The following is a 7,089-nucleotide window of genomic DNA, read 5'->3' on the forward strand; positions in this document are numbered from 1 at the left end:
GCTGTTCTACGAGTTGTCTTGAGGCAGGCGTTAGATTACGAGCAATTTCAAGTGCAATGTTAATAAAGACGGTTTTGGGAAACGCTCGGTAATGTAAATATGGTTTTACGAACGTTCTAACGATGAATTTACCCTTAAGATGTTTTTGGGAAACCGGGCCCTAATCGAAAAAAACATGTATGCTTCTACGATATATTACTATACACTTTATGTTCCTAGTCAGTTTGAATGCCTATCCCTAAACCCAATTTACGGGTGTAGGGGTATACCGCCACCCTCTGCTCACTCCAGGGAATTTCAGGGTATTGGTAAATTACCCAGGCCTCGTTTCGCACTTGCGATGTAGCCTAACTTAAAACAATACGATGATCGTACGCTACCAGCTTTCACTAAGTGTATCGTTAGACAACCTGGTCTCAGAGCTTTTCGTATTATTCTGTAGATCAATTCAATACACTACACTTAGTATGATTTTTGATTTAACCTTTATTTAACTAGGCAAGTTAGTTAAGAGCAAATTCTTACTTACAATGATAGCCTACCCCAGCCAAACCCTAATGCAGGGCCCTATGGGACTCCCAATCACAGCCTGTTGTGATACAGCCTAGAATCAAACCAGGGTCTGTAGTGACACCTCTAGCACTGAGATGCAGTACCTTAGACTGCTGCGCCTCGGGAGCCCAAAATGATGTGTTTTGTATGGTATGTATTAGTCCTAATTTGTGGATTTCCATCACCCATGTTGTATGATATGTTACGAATTTGTAAAATGTATGATATGTTACACATTTTTTAAATTTATGATATGTTGTAAATTTGAAAAACGTTTTTTTATTTTTTATTATAATATTTTTTTTTACATTTCCTGTGTTACGTCTAGTCTATGAGACCAGGCTGCGTTAGACTGTAGATATTGATAGGATCGAAAGAAAATCAGCGCTGCTCAAGAATCAGCTTTCTCCATTAAAATCTTACCTTTAACATTACAATTATACAACAATATTGAAGGTGCTTGTTATGCTTGGCCAATAATAGAGCTAATACATCACAGATTGGGCACATGTTGTCACACATCATGAAACATAGAGGCAAAAATGACAGACTGTAAGTAGCCTAGTGGAAAAATATAACTCGATATGATTTCAAGGCTCAATTATCCTATGTATCTTTTAATGAAGTCATCTCGGTTTTCATTTGAAGCATTGTGTTATCTTTCACTTGTTTGCAGTGGCAACCCGTCATTCACCTGTTTAGCTTAAAAAATAAAAACATTTTGTTGTTGTTGCCTGTTTTGCTTGTTATTTTGCCATTAATACGTGTCACATTTCAGTTTGCAAACAATGTAAAATAAATAAATAATTCAGTTAATGAAGATGCATACAAACATGGTCTCTTTTTTTGCTTTCTTGAGTAAGGCAGCTCCAAAATGCAGGTGTTTCAGCCTAGCTCAGTGCTTTCTGTGGTGTTGGGGCAGACAGCGGAAAATATGGAGCTTAGGGGATTGGTAATGTTCTCTCGTTGCGCTGTGATTGGCTCAGTGTTCTGTTACACATGGGGACACTACGTCACCGCAAAATCTACGGGTAGAGCTCAAAAATTCAAGCCCCTTGGATGCTGCCATAGAGTTACATTAGAATTGCCCATCCAAGAAGACTCAAGGTCATTGGACAGATCGTCGTCAAATCACGTTATATCTACTTTAGCTTTGATTGGACATGTCAACATCATACTTACAAAATCTTAGCTAGCAAGCTAGCAGTCATCATCATGAATCAAGTCGACAATCTACTGGCAAATACTTTTTAATCCTTGTCATATGAAGAGAAATTATAGATAAAATGTATCGGTGCTCATCGGCCATAAACATTATACGACAAGTTGGAAATCGACTATTCAACACTGAGTGGTTTGGAAGGAATCAGTGGGGTGGGTTTGTTGTCCAAGTCTGGGTTTAACGATCTCTTTTCCAAAGCTTAAAAGGATAAACATTCAACATTTGCCATCCAGATTGACTTCTGGAACGTCTGGAAACTCGGAACTGGGAAATCTCATACTTCAGTGAGTTCAAGACAACTGGGAACTCTGAAGAAAAAAACGACTAGGAAAATACGTTTCGAATGGTCATCCAACTCGGAATTCCAAGTCAGGAACTCTGGCCTCTTTCTAGAGCTCCGACCTGAAGATCACTGACGTTATAATTCCAAGTCAGGAACTCTGGCCTCTTTCTAGAGCTCCGACCTGAAGATCACTGACGTTATAATTCCAAGTCAGGAACTCTGGCCTCTTTCTAGAGCTCCGACCTGAAGATCACTGACGTTATAATTCCAAGTCAGGAACTCTGGCCTCTTTCTAGAGCTCCGACCAGAAGATCACTGACGTTATAATTCCAAGTCAGGAACTCTGGCCTCTTTTTTATATTTTATTTTATTTTACCTTTATTTAACTAGGCAAGTCAGTTAAGAACAAATTCTTATTTTCAATGACGGCCTAGGAACAGTGGGTTAACTGCCTGTTCAAGGGCAGAACGACAGATTTGTACCTTGTCAGCTCGGGGGTTTAAACTTGCAACCTTCCGGTTACTAGTCCAACGCTCTAACCACTAAGCTACACTGCCGCCCCGTCAGATCACTGACGTTATAATTCCAAGTCAGGAACTCTGGCCTCTTTCTAGACCTCCGACCTGAAGATCACTGACGTCATCATGATTTGACCTTGTTTTTTTCCCCCAGAGTTCTCAGTTGTCTTACGGTTTGCCTCTTATCCTCTCGTCATCCCCTTATGCCATAGTTTGTACATCTCAATTTTCAGTAGAAACCACATTTGTTTTAGCAAGTCAGCCATATCAGCTATGTTTTTTTTTTATCAGCTGAGGCATTAAATTAGGCTGCCAGACAAGACTCCGCTGAAAGCCAGGTGTAGCAGTGGTAAGGTGTTGGTACTCCGCTGAAAGCCAGGTGTAGCAGTGGTAAGGTGTTGGGACTCTGCTGAAAGCCAGGTGTAGCAGTGGTAAGGTGTTGGGACTCTGCTGAAAGCCAGGTGTAGCAGTGGTAAGGTGTTGGGACTCTGCTGAAAGCCAGGTGTAGCAGTGGTAAGGTGTTGGGACTCTGCTGAAAGCCAGGTGTAGCAGTGGTAAGGTGTTGGGACTCTGCTGAAAGCCAGGTGTAGCAGTGGTAAGGTGTTGGGACTCTGCTGTTGAAGGCCCTAACAGTTTGTGGGCACCGTTTGTCACTGTTATAGTACAAGTCATGTATTGTTTAGTGTTGTGTAGTGGCTTTGCTGGCCACAAGTGTGGGTAGTTTGCCCCACCATGATTTACACAGTGGTGTAAAGTCCTTAAGCAAAAATACTTTAAAGTACTCCTTAAGTTGTTTTGGGGTATCTGTACTCTGCTTTACTATTCATATTTTTGCCAACTTTTACTTTGACTTCACTACATTGCTAAAGAAAATAAGGTACTTTTTAGTCCATGCATTTTCACTGACACCCAAAAGTAGTCGTTACATTTTGACAGGAAAATTGACAAATTTACACACTTATCAAGAGAACATCCCTGGTCATCCCTACTGCCTCTGATCTGGCAGACTCACTAAACACAAATGCTTCGTTTGGACATTATGTTTGAATGTTGGAGTGTCCCCCTGGCTGTCCGTCAATAAAATTAAAAAAAGAGAATTGTGCCGTCTGGTTTGCTTAATGTAAGGAATTTGAAATGGTTTATACGTGTTACTTTTGATACTTAAGTACATTTGAGGAATTCCATTGGCTTTCAATACTTAAGTATATTAAAAACCAAATACTTTGACTTTTACTCAAGTAGTATTTTACTGGTTGACTTTCACTTTTACTTGAGTCGTTTTCTATTAAGGTATCTTTACTTCTACTCAAGTATGACCATTGGGTACTTTTTCCACCACTGGATTTACATGCTAAAATCGCCACTACTTGTTTGTAACAATTGCAAATGTTTTATCAACTTTGTATGTGTAGTCAATTTAAAATTCTGAAGTTATAGATCGTCACAGTCAGACAGAACAGGCCAGGCATAAACATCTTGATTCTATGTTTAGCGGAGATCTTCTGTGGAAAAAGTGTCGTGGAAGGGCAACAAACAAAAAAGTATCTAAGATGCACTTTGGCTGCTCTATGAGGTAGTCTGGATCACTTGTAGATGTGGAAAGGTTTAAATGAGACAAAAAAAAAGGCTCTGGGAAACAGCTTGGCTACTAAAGATTCATCATAAGATGGTTCTTTTTTTACTTTTTGTTGACCTTCCACGACACTTTTTCCACAGAAGATCTCTGCTAAACATAGAACAGGCCAGGCATTAACATCTTGACTCTATCTTAACTACTAAACTCTGAGAAAGGAGGCCCTGTTCACATGTAGTTTGTTATACTCTGTTATAATTGTGCCACTAATTTCTTCTAATGTACAGTATGTTGCAGAAGAAAAGTCTGTCTCAATTCGACTTCCCTGTTTAAAAAACAGCTAAAGAAATAGTCTCTTTTATAGGAACACCTGATTCTACCTGAGTCAAGCATCTGTTCAAAAAGCGATGTGACGTGAGATGTGTTTCTTTGGAAAAATGATAATTAGGCCTGGGAATTGGCACAATTTCCTCACGATTCAATGTTATCACAATACTTAAAATCAAATCAAATCAAATTTTATTTGTCACATACACATGGTTAGCAGATGTTAATGCGAGTGTAGCGAAATGCTTGTGCTTCTAGTTCCGACAATGCAGTAATAACGAACAAGTAATCTAACTAACAATTCCAAAAAACTACTGTCTTATACACAGTGTAAGGGGATAAAGAATATGTACATAAAGATATATGAATGAGTGATGGTACAGAGCAGCATAGGCAAGATACAGTAGATGATACTTAAGTCACAAGTCAATGCATATTGCGATTACATACTGTATGTATCACGATTTGATACTGAGATTTTATTGGGATTTGATGTTCCAAACATATTGCTCATGATATATGTCTGCTGCAGAGAGACGAGAGAGCCATGAGAAAAATAGTTATGATTAGTCATGGCAATAGAAGCGCTGAAAAAATGTCCGCTAATTATTTTTAAATAATACCAGAGTTTTGGTGCATGTACAGCGCTAGCTAACATTACTAAGAATCTATTTAAGAATCAATACCTGGGATCAGAGAATTGATTTAAAATCGTGAACTGATTTTAATGAAAGATGTGTCAATTAATTCCTCTTGTCCTACGCTGTATAAGAATATGGCTTTTCAATAGATCCTACCAACCCATGTGCCCCATTGTTCAGCCTCTAGCCCTGTTTATACTTGGTGCTAACAAGCAAGCTTTGTCCTGATCTAGTCAACACTCCGATTGTGCCCAGAAGTGGACGGTTAAAAGACGTATTGTAATCTGATCTTATAAAATGTAAACAGACAAGATCAAGACAAAATCAGGACGAATGACACATGTTAATGGCAGGTTTAAACAGGGCTTCTGATTGTTGTCTTGTCAATGCATTTAATTTCTATGAACATTTGTGGAGCTGCCTCTTGGCCAGTGCTTCCTTGTAAAACACATTATTATGTCAATGGAACTCAGATGTAATGGTGAAATGAAACAATATAAGATACAAGTATCATATATAAACAGTTGAAGTCGGAAGTTTACATACACTTAGGTTGGAGTCATTAAAACTCGTTTTTCAAACACTCCACAAATTTCTTGTTCACAAACTATAGGTTTTGGCAAGTCGGTTAGGACATCTACTTTGTGCATGACACAAGTCATTTTTCCAACATTTGTTTACAGACAGATTATTTAACTGTATCACAATTCCAGTAGGTCAGAAGTTTACATACACTATGTTGACTGAGCTTTTAAACAGCTTGGAAAATTCCAGAAAAGGATGTCATGACTTTAGAAGCTTCTGATAGGCTAATTGACATCATTTGAGTCAATTGGAGGTATACACGTGGATGTATTTCAAGGCCTACCTTCAAACTCAGTGCCTCTTTGCTTGACATCATGGGAAAATCTAAAGAAATCAGCCAAGACCTCAGAAAACAAATTGTAGACCTCCACAAGTCTGGTTCATCCTTGGGAGAAATTTCCAAACGCCTGAAGGTACCACGTTCATCTGTACAAACAATAGTACGCAAGTATAAACACCATGGGACCACGCAGCCGTCATACCGCTCAGGAAGGAGACATGTTCTGTCTCCTAGAGACAGAATAGAACTGTTTGGCCATAATGACCATTGTTATGTTTGGAGGAAAAAGGGAACACCATCCCAACCGTGAAGCACAGTGGCGGAGGCATCATGTTGTGGGGGTGCTTTGCTGCAGGAGGGACCGGTGCACTTCACAAAATAGATGGCATCATGAGGAAGAAAGTGATGTGGATATATTGGAGCAACATCTCAAGACAAATGGACCTTCCAAATGGACAATGACCCCAATCATACTTCCAAAGTTGTGGCAAAATCGCTTAAGGGCAACAAAGTCAAGGTATTGGAGTGGCCATCACAAAGCCCTGACCTCAATCCTATAGAAAATTTGTGGGCAGAACTGAAAAAGCGTGTGGGAGCAAGGAGGCCTACAAATCTGTGTAACGCATGTGTCATTGGATGTAGACCAAAGTGCGTACATTTTATTTTAAAATGTCACCAACAAACGAAAGCAACAACCGTGACGCTTACAGGGCTAAGTGCCACAAACAAAGTTCACTACCCACACTCAAAGGAGGGGAAAAGGGCTACCTAAATATGATTCCAAATCAGAGACAACGATAGACAGCTGTCCCTGATTGAGAACCATACCCGGACAAAACATAGAAAACAAAACATAGAATGCCCACCCCACATCACACCCTGACCTAACCAAATAGAGAAATAAAACGTATCTCTAAGGTCAGGGCGTGACAACCTGACTCAGTGACACCAGCTCTGTCAGGAGGAATGGGCCAAAATTCACCCAACTCATTGTGGGAAGCTTGTGGAAGGCTACCCAAAACGTTTGACCCAAGTTAGACAATTTAAAGGTAATAATACCAAATACTAATTGAGTGTATGTAAACTTATGACTCACTGGGACTGTGAT

This window comes from Oncorhynchus tshawytscha, linkage group LG02 (assembly GCF_018296145.1).
Source record: "Oncorhynchus tshawytscha isolate Ot180627B linkage group LG02, Otsh_v2.0, whole genome shotgun sequence".
Taxonomy (NCBI): Eukaryota; Metazoa; Chordata; class Actinopteri; order Salmoniformes; family Salmonidae; genus Oncorhynchus; species Oncorhynchus tshawytscha.